Raw genomic sequence first — 10,926 nt, forward strand, 5'->3', positions numbered from 1 at the left:
TGATCGCATCTTCGATGTATAGATTAAAAAGTAGTGTGACAGTCTTCCTAATATTTACTTCTCTACGTTGCAACCCCAGCTCTATAACTGCCTGTTGCTCTATATACAAACTAAGTATCACTCTTCCATCTTTGTAATTCATCCCTACATCTTTAGGTATATTGAACATCTTGTCCCATTTAACATTACCAAAAGCTTTTTCTAAATCTACAAATCCCATGTACGCACTCCATTTTCCTATCGTTTTCTCTATTGTTACCCGTAAAGCCAGAATGACCTTGATTTGATTTTGATTGATTACTTAATGGTAAATTAAATTAAAAACAAATTGTATAAAAACTGCTTTTTCGTTACGGGTCGAAACTTCTAGCGTTTTAGGGCTAAAGCGTCATAACTCACGGCAGCTGTAACAGTAGCGCATTAACACCATAAACCAGCCTTACAATAATGGCTACGAGTCGTTGAAGTCGTAAGAGGGTAATATGTTTCTATTATCGGCGCAAACTATTGCCCCGTCAGAGTATTAGGGAAAAGCTCCCCGGCAAAATTGCCTTCCATATAAATATATTGCGACCATAAATTCTAGGGAAGTGTTCAGCATAAAGCGTATCTATATTTCAGACAGTCGCCGTTGTAAACCATCTATAATGCATCCCCGAATAAGTGAATGGCGAACGAAATGAACCGGGTCCCACTTGGAGCAGCCGAAGAACTGAAAAGTGATTTAGAAAAACGACCGGAAATAGACGAGGGAAAATCTGCTTCCGATATTGGAAAATGCACTAAAAACGGGAACGTTCCTATTTATTTTTACATTACATCATGACTTATTGTCAAGGGAGAAACATTTTATTTTTTCGTTTTCTAAGAACCACATTCAGATGAAACGAATAACAGAAAATGAAAACAATTCTCTACACAATTAACTTTGGATAATATAATTTAACCAATCAGAAAATTTGTTATAAAGCTTTATGACGTCCAACTGGAAACACGAACGACAAGAATATAAAAAAACTCGTCATCAGAAGGTCGCCAGTCTATCGTCAGCAAGCAATCCTCCCACTAGCATCCCACATTTATTATTTGCGATTTTTGTAATCTAATCTAGATATTCCTTTGCCTCGTTTTGCTCTTTTTTTTGCTTCTAATATGTATCTAATCTAGTCCTTCATGCCTCAGTAAGTGTCCTAACATCTTATCTTTCCGTTTCCTTAGTTTCAACAGCGCCTTTTATTTTCTTACTTTTTCCAATACTTCCTTATTTGTAACCCTTTCTGTTGGTGGAACACTCAAGAATCAGAAATATTGAGGTTTTCAATATACGAGGGCGGTTCAATAAGTACCCGTGTTTGAAGACTGATTGATAGGTTAGTTTTGAATTTGGCAGCCATTCGACTGAGCAGTATCGTTTGGTAACTCGATTTTTGTTTTTGGATGGGAAAAAATGCCAGGAGATGTTTATGGAGACATTTCGCCATCTATGACTACAGTTAGATATTGCTTCAACGAATTTAAACGTGGGCAAAGATCCGTTTTTGATAGGAACGATCAGGAAGCCTGGCAAACGTTGTTACCTAGGAAATCATTTTACGGATTTTTTAGGAAAAGGAAGAACGATCACTGGACAATAGTACAGTGAAATATTGGACCGCTTCGACAAAAATTGAAGGAGACACGGACGCATTTGACGAAAAAGAAGGTGCGTTTTCAATACGATAACGCACCGGCACATTCATCAGGAGTTGTCGCCGCCAAAATGCATAAATTACGTTATGAATTTGCTGCCGCACACCCCGTATTCACTCGATTTGACTTCCTGCGACTTCGTCTTGTTCCCTACCATGAAGAAATGACGAGAGAGAAAGAAATTTAGCTCAAACGAGGAAGTCATCGCCGAGACAGGGGGGATTTTGGAGAGTTCGACAAATCTTATTTTTTGGAGGTAAAAAAATGGCAGGGTCGTTGGGAGAAGTGTATCTTTCTAAAAGGGGACTACGTTGAAAAATAAAAAAACAAATTTTAAAAAAAAACGTGTCTTCATTTCTAACACGGGTACTCATTGAACCGCCCTCGTAGATGGAAGAACTCATGAACACTAGAAACCCCTAAGAGGACGAAATCAATGCTTTATCATATTAGTATTTTAAAGATGAGCACAAATCTAGTGGAAGTAGAAATCTGTGCAAAGAAATCCAAAAGGAAGAGAAACACAAATGGTAAAAATTTGATAAAGAAGAAAGAAGCATTGGATTCCAGCATTTCAGGCAACTTTAACAACAAACATACATATATTTTCTCAGAAAAACAACGAAACTGATTAAACGCTTAAGAATTCGGTATTGATAAGGACATACATTAAATCAAGACAGTTTTACGTCTCAATGGTGTCGTAAATAAGAGGTGCCCCCATAAGACACCCATATTAATTTGTTGTCGTGGTTGGTAGGTATAATTAACTTAAAACGTAAATTCCACAGCGCCATTAGAGCCTGCTGCCTCGTTGGGCATTATAATTAAAGACGTTTTTAGCGGTAGTGAGCTGCGGTCATTAATTTTACCGTACAGGTGCTAATACACCTACCAATGTTGCTATGCCATGGCGTGACTTATGTTGCGTGACGGCAAACTAAAACTACCATAGAACGATTTTTTTTTATTGTTACCGTACAGGGTTGCCTGATCTAATGATTTCAACTACATAGCCCATATTTGGTCAAGACCCAGCCAGCCCTGGCACACGTTTTGCTTAGGTAGCGCAAATTGAATACCGCTCAGATCCAATTATTTTTAGAATGATAGCGAAACAGCAACTACAGTCCATTTCAATTTATTAGAATTGTGACCTTGAAGAAATCTGCGCCAAGATAGAAAGAATACACACTAGGCGTAAGCAAGACAGAAATAGTTGAACGAGCAGAGCTCTCGATGGGCGGTCTTAGGAGATCGGCTAGAAATGTACAGTACTAGACGAAAATGCTTAGCAATTTCTTAAAACAAAAATGTACATAAATTAACAATAGAAAACAAAGCAAAAGTTTTACAGGTGTATAGAGCGTTAAGTTAATTCACTTATTATTATTTAAACTAAATATGCTTTTAAATAAAGCACATTCTTAAATTTTAACGAGGCAGTTTAAATAATTTTGCAAATGGCACTGTACACTTTTGTCTAGTTCTCGCTCGATGATCGGTGGAGACTGGAGAAATGAGCTCCGCTGACAAATATGATTGAATTTGGAATTATGCTACGGCGCATCCTAACAAAGGGAAGGGGCATATCTCTAACTTTCTGAAACGAACAGTACTTCTCGATGATCTGAATCTGAATCTGAACGGACAAAAATTGAAACAATTGACAAAGAAAGAAAAATAAAGTAAATGCATATTTACGAAAATGAGAGAGTCATGGAGAGTTTAAGTTACCGATGGAAGAACCGTTTGGTTCGACCCACGACCTACAAAAACTGTGTTTGCAACACAGAATTGCCCACCTGAAAAAACAGTTGGGACTGTGCTCGGCGCGGAATGGGTTCAATATGCGCAGGGCCTTATATGACCTACTGATCACAAATACAGATAATTTCTGACAAAGTAATTTCATGTAGAAGCACTTGACAGATTTGTACGTATAAGTATTTCATTGGGATATACGGAGTATTATGCAGAGGGGATGAAATACTTCGCTCCAAAGATAAATTGCTATATACGAGGAGTTTAAGTTGGGTAAGGTTATGATGGAATACGTTACCATACGTAATGTGCTTTGTGAGAAGAGATTAGTTACGATTGCCATGGTGGTTTTCAATCATTTTATTCCCTCTCTACCTTTTTTTTTTTATAAAATAAGTTGATACGCCCCTCTTAGTTTTCGTAACGATCTAATTTCATAAAAATATTCACCACAATGATCCAAGCGCTTGTCTTCTCGGCACAGATTTGACATTTTTTGGTACCAGTTACGTGCCAACTTATCAATAATCTCGCACCCCGTAAGGGGGACGCACCCCAAACCACTGCATCCTACGGATCCTGATTTAAATTGAGGATATATGACATATATCCCTGAATAATAAATTGGCCTGCTCTACCTTACAACATATAGAGGTAATTTAGAAATGACATGACTACGTGGCGACAAAACTCCACTTAACGCTGCCCGTCACTTTCTAGTCTCCTGGAGCTCCAGGAAGGTCCATGTCCATATTATTCTAAACTACCCATAATAGACTGCTTACGTTTATGTTTTCTACAAATGTAGGTACACAAAAGTAAATATAAATTCACTTACCACGACCTTTTGACGATTTTGGGAACCATCGATTTGGGAATGCTGAAACAAGGAAATTAATATTTTTATTAGGGAGACATCATTAAATATAAATTATATCATATCAATACTGTTGTAATACTTATTTATAAAAATTAATGTTTTCTTCAGATGTGTTGCTTAAAACCAGTTCAATTTAAATAAATTCTCAAATAAATATGCGTGTAGAGATGAAAACAGTTGCATGGTCCAATGCGCGTCTATAAATTGGGTAAAGACAGTTTGGCAGGACATTTGTCTGCCGTCAGCAATATTTTCTTACGATTTTTTTCGGATTATTTACGATTTAATCCACGTGAATGTGTATCCGTGGCGCGTTATATATGTTTCCATTAAAGCCGTTTTGATAAATGGCCACGCGGGCCCATTCGGTGTCTGGGAAGGGGCCATAGAACTTGATATAGTGCCTTATAAATTAAAAACGCGCGTTCAAATCCCCATGCACTGTCGAGTTATGAAATCGAAACAGTGCCGTCCATAAACATCGAAAATCTAATATATATATATGAATTCGACTGCTTCAATGTATCAGTTCTGGTTCATCCTTAGAACATCTTGAAACAGTCCAATTATAGGGGCATTGATTAGGCTCAGACTATTACCATGTAAAAAGTAAAAACAACGATTACAGACACTTGGGATATCCAAAGAGTGAAGAAATTAACAAAAAGGGGTTGCAGTATATTCAAAATTAATCCAATTTCATGTTGTGGCCTTTCCATAAAGAAATAGGCGAGATAGGTTACTGGTAGGACACCTTCTCATACATCAAGGGCTAGTTATAAATACGTTAGAAGCAGAAACAGGAGTTAAGAAGAGTAGAAATAGATCCAGATTAGACCACTGTTCACAAATACTTAAGGATGTGGGATGTTCTAGTTTTAGGGAAATGCAAAGATTAGCTCAGGATAGGAAAGAGTGGAGGTGGTATCTAGTAACTAAATGTCTTTATCGCTTAAAAGAAAGTAGTGCTAATGAGAACTACTAAGTTAGAAATCGTAATCCATAGCTGATGATTCGATAAATTGAAGACCAAGAACTTACTATTCCTTATTTAGTCGATTTGGATGAAGATTCAATTTGACAAGGAGATATCTTCGTAAACCCTGGTCAAACAACAAAATACATACTACAACCACTACTAAATATTCGCAGACAGCAATATACTGCTCCTTACTTCGCTTTAATCCTTCTAAAACATGTATAAGTCAATTTTCGTTGCTATAAGAAATGTCACAATTTGGACTACTGTATATTATAGATTATAGTACCTATTAATGAGTCCTCAGTTTTACAATTTCCTCTTTAATTATTACGTGTCCATTCAGGTAGATTTTCTTATTTAAATGCAGTTCCTACGGGTTTTTAACTTTGGCCTTGTTGAATTGGGTTCACTGGTCTTTTAGCAGACTGCTCGAAATAATTAGTATTGCTAATAATAACAAACTAACATAAGAAGAAGAGCAAAATTGACCATGTGCGGGGAGGATGTGCGTTGTCGGCTGTCAGAAACGGCAAAGAACAATATTAATGGCGACTGACATTCGTCTGACCTAATGATTATCGCTTACAAACCTAAACTTGTTTTATTTCCGCCAAACTGTCACATAAAAATATATAATGTTCGTGTTAGTCTAATTAGAGCGGCTGATTAATGGTCTATCTGCTGAAAGGTTATCCGCAATAATTACAACTGATCTCGGTCGCATACCATTTACTCCGAGCAATTCATTTCTCGTTCCTATTCGGCACAAATTCAACCCTTTCAATTCTATTATCAGAACAGATACATTGTCCTATTTTCCTACTATTGGAGGTAAAATATTATTGCTTTGACAACATTTATTAACGGGGTGGGGAATTAGTGTGCCCCTGTATATGAATTCTCCAGCAGTCTATAAGCGGTCATTATGCAGAGACAGGGACAAGCATAAATAAGGGCCAACAAACGGAAATGATGCATTTCCTTGATGTTAATCATCATGTAAACATAATAACTATACGTTTAACTGTAAATAACAGACATATACATCTACTGTCACGAATATGCACAACCTGAATGATGGAGATGGAAATGTAGAGATGGGTTGGGTGCCCCGTTTGGATCCGGTATCGTGCGGATCCGGCAGTTTTTGTAGGATCCGGTTGGATCAGTGGACGCTACGGGAAAGAAAAGGTTGGAAGCGTTCACAATTTGATGTTACATAGACATAGAACAGAGGACTCTAGGGAAGTCAGTAAGAAATAGACGAGACAGGTTGGTAGAACACCTTCTCAGGCATTAAGGTCTAGTCAAAAGAGACATATTATAAGCGGAAACGGAAGTTAGGAGAGGTAAAGGTAGATCTAGATTAGATTACTGTCTGCAAATAGTTAAGGATGTGGGTTGTTCTAGTTTTAAGGAAATGCGAAGATTAGTTCAGGATAGGAAAGAGTGGAGGTGCGCGTCCAGCCAGTCTTAGGACTGACGACTTTATGATGACAAATTATTTCGATTTAGTTCTTATGTTTCCTTTTTCTTATGAACAAGAATACATCAGCATGACCGAACGGTTATAATTTCTTCTTCCATATTGACTAGACTTTATGATTGATATTAGTGACGTGCCCAAAATAATGTGTCGCGTGCCACTAATGGCACGCGTGCTATTGGTTCGCCATCCCTGATATATCTGGTTTTAATTAACAATTACTTACTAGTATGATTTTGTTAACTTGCAGACTTTTAATGTTTATATTAACATTATTATTATACATTAAAGGTTAGTTTCAACGGTTTCAATTCAACCCTCTCGCAGAAAATTCGCCAACCAGAAATTAAAATTTCATTGGTTTAGTGTTTAAACGACTAGGGACGTTGCTGAGGGTGGTATTTAATGGAAAACCCCAGAACAAAGACATGAACCAATAACCGTAGTGGTTTTACCGGGAATCTGACACAGCTAATGCTGGTCACCCGGCTATCCGGTGAAATTGCCCTTATCACACAGTATTTTGTTGTTACAAGATATAGCTCATATTCTTACGTACACGTTATCTAAATCTTTGTAGTTTATTATCATAAACTTTCAAAATTTTTGTTCCTTTAAAATCAACATCATGCCCAGTTCTTTATTGATAGAAAATCAATTTGTCCCAGATCATTGCGTAAACCGGAACTGATAGAACCGAAATCAATTTGACAAGATGATGATCATGTTATCCGGCTGATCATTTCGAGCTCCTTTCGGCAATGAAACTTATGATGTAACGTAATTCGAAGCAAGACGAAGCAAAATTTCTTATTAAAAAGTCGACGAAACCAATTACTTTACAGCAAGCACGTCGTCGGTTAGTTCATTTTTGTTCCGCATCCGTGAACGCCGGATCTAACACATTTCGATGTCCGTGACATCGTCAACAAAGCAAACTTACCACCGAATTAATAAACAACAATGCAGAGTGACGAGGTATATTCCAAGATCAAAGACGGCGGGTCCGCAAACCAGGTCTTCGCCCCCGTTTCTAATCACGCCATCGGCGACGGCGGCGTCCTATTCATCAACAAGTGGACGCGCCCTCCGCGCGACTCCGACAATCGACGTCGTCGTCGCCGCCAACAACGCCACCTCCGACACCGGCAAGTGGGAATATTGGTGTCGTTAGTTGGCTAGGCCGTGAAATCGAAATTTTGGACCGTGAAATAAGTACAGAACCTTTAATAGAAACGTTCGTCAGCCAAATGGGCCTTAATTAAAAATCAAACACAATTTCTGACGGCCAAAACACGATCCGGACACGACACCTGACATAACATTTGATAGACGTCAAAACAACGCCGTTTTTCTGTTCGCTCAAAAAGAATTTAGTCGTCCAACTACCAGCGAAAATTAAAATTATAAATAATAATTTGAGTAATAATCATAAAATAATTAATTAGTGTGCGTACGTTTATGCTAGGGCTAGTAATAAGTCATAAAAATTAACAACATGAGCTATATGTATGTAGGTATATTACTAATAATAAACCCTTTAGTTGATAATTTGTTGGTAGATAAAAAATGTACTAATTAAACTTAGTTGTTGGAGCATACGTAATCCTTAAACGTAGCATCGTGCTACAGATGGCGTTTACCGCGCCATTTGTAGTATTTTCTAAAACGCACTGTTAAGACAGCAGGTAAAAGTTGGTCTGTGTTCTGCCTGCGACGCGCTGATGAGATCTAAAAAGATCTAAATCGCGATCCGCGTCTGGCAGTTTCGACAGAATATAGACCACTTGGAATTATTTTATTTAATGTACTAATTAATTTAGGCATAAGTTCTAATATCTAATGTAAAATGCAAATTATTTTATTAATTATAACGTGGGACAAATTATTCCGTTCTAATCTCTTAAAAATTATATATTAATTATAAAATCATCCCTGCTATATTTACATTCTTCTCCTTCAGGAAATCTCAAGACAGAAGGCAATTAGATACCTACTCATTTTTTATGACTCTACTTTATACTATTGTTTAGAATTAAATAATAAGTTAATAATTAATTTTTAATTAGGAGATACCTTGTTCTCAACGTGGATGTTGAGAACATAATAACATTTATTGTTTTTTAAAAGAAAAATATTTAACTATTATATTGGTCGGCCTCAGTACGGACCTTACGTCTTAATCATTACAATTTGTAATTAGTACACTAGCTATAAATTAATTTATGAAAATATTTACTTCTAGATTCTCTTGTTCCTGAAGAATTAAACAGTTAATTAAACATTTTGCGTGATGAAATTTTCTTATCTGCAAAGCTGTCTGAACTAGGATTTATTTGTTTTTTTTTTTTAATAAATATAGGTATAATGATTTTTCTTTGTAATTAATTGCACGCTTGCTCGTGTGTAATTTAACAAAATTAACATAAACACTAATTGATGGAAATTATAATTTAATGATTATAATATAGCGATAACTAGCCAAGTCCTTCGTAATATGTTATTATAAGCAATCTCTCTCGCAAATGGCTCAGTTATTAAAGTTATTAACGCATTCTTTACCTGTTTTCTTCAAGGAAAAATATGCCGTAAATTAAAATCTTCACACGTCGTTGAGTACATTGTATAATAATAAAAAAGTACTAAAACATCTCAGAAATAACGTTATTTATAATTTTATGTGCTTACGTTTTTAGCATTCGGTTTTATATTTTTATTAGCGTATAAATCGACATATGTTACGATCAATTTACTTTCATGTGATGCACATCATCACATTCCACGTTTATACATTTTGCTTTAAACTTTTTATATACGCCACACAACACAAACACATACGTACATGTCGTATGTAGTTACATATACAAGTTAAAATGTGATTCAAAACCCGATGAAATCATTTATTATTGCTAGCATTTTATATTACGTACTGACTGTGCTATAAATTATAATTGTTTTTGTTTCAGTACGTTAAATGTTACATGAAAAATACTTTTCATAATTCCGACAAAAATCGTCACTTTTTTCTGTACAAAATCCTAAAAAAATATGTATTGCGGTAGATTTACAATTAATAAATTAAACTGAAACCATATCAATAAATTACTTATAATTGCCACGTTATCAGTGAAAACATAAAAGAACATACATAAATAAAAACATCCACCTATATAATACCAAAATATTTTAGCATTATCAACTAAGTAAAAGATTATCTGTAATCTGTTTTTTAATTACTTTGAGGCCCTGAGCGAAATCAACTAATAATAATTTTAATTGTAAGTATAGAACCATTAATATTTTTTATTAATCCTATTTTGATCCAGAATTTGATCAAAAATTATTTTTAGTCAATTTGATCCAGTGATCTCCACGTATGCTTTCGATAATTATAGAATTTACAAATAGTTTTTAAAATTAACGTATGCACGCTCCTAATTAAAATGTGGTGTATTTTCAAATGGTTCTATTTAATTGTAATACTAGGAATAACTAACTAAAGTGGAAAATAAACCCAAATATCCACATAACGTTTAAAATTGGTTATACTATAAAGGCTGAGGTACAACCATATCTCCATTACGTATTGAAATCTGCATATATTATAACAGTTACTTCGAGTCAGGTATAGTACAACCCTTAATAGTAATTTTTAAATGAGATTTACGATTATATGATGTTTGACCGCTTCATACCAGAATATTTGCTTCCAAATATTAAAACCTTTTGTAATAAGTTCATAAAAGCAAATAACGAAGAGAGTATTTACAACCCCCTGGGATCTTCACTATTGTGAAGACGACTTGTCAAAGACCTTTTAGGCTAATAAACCAACAACTGAAGTAGCATAATAATAAATTTACCAGAATGCCGACTGTTGTAGTCTATTGACAAAAGTACGTGACCGCTATAGAAATAGATCGCTTTTGTTTGACGAATTTGTCGGCATTGTATAGGGTTGTTCGGAAAGTCATTTCGTTTTTTTTTTTGTGGAAATGAAAGACAGTTTTCGTATAATAAACAAATACTTTATTAAATTATATATTGACCGTTCTGGTCCAACACCTTTTGCCATCTTTCTGGTAGTAGCATAATTCCACGCTCATAAAATTTTTGGTCTTTGCT

The 10,926-nt window shown here is 35.5% G+C and overlaps 1 long non-coding RNA gene across 1 annotated transcript in view; it reads right to left on the minus strand.

The window, feature by feature from the left end:
- The window catches only part of LOC108734716, a 169,422-nt gene that overhangs the window by 48,350 nt on the left and 110,146 nt on the right, over positions 1 to 10,926 (minus strand). The window contains exon 4 of the long non-coding RNA XR_001937426.1: positions 4,292 to 4,333. This is a non-coding gene — a long non-coding RNA (uncharacterized LOC108734716). The remainder of the gene's footprint in view (positions 1 to 4,291; positions 4,334 to 10,926) is intronic.

The sequence above is a fragment of the Agrilus planipennis genome, unplaced genomic scaffold, assembly GCF_000699045.2.
Source record: "Agrilus planipennis isolate EAB-ADULT unplaced genomic scaffold, Apla_2.0 scaffold66, whole genome shotgun sequence".
In the NCBI taxonomy this organism is placed as follows: Eukaryota; Metazoa; Arthropoda; class Insecta; order Coleoptera; family Buprestidae; genus Agrilus; species Agrilus planipennis.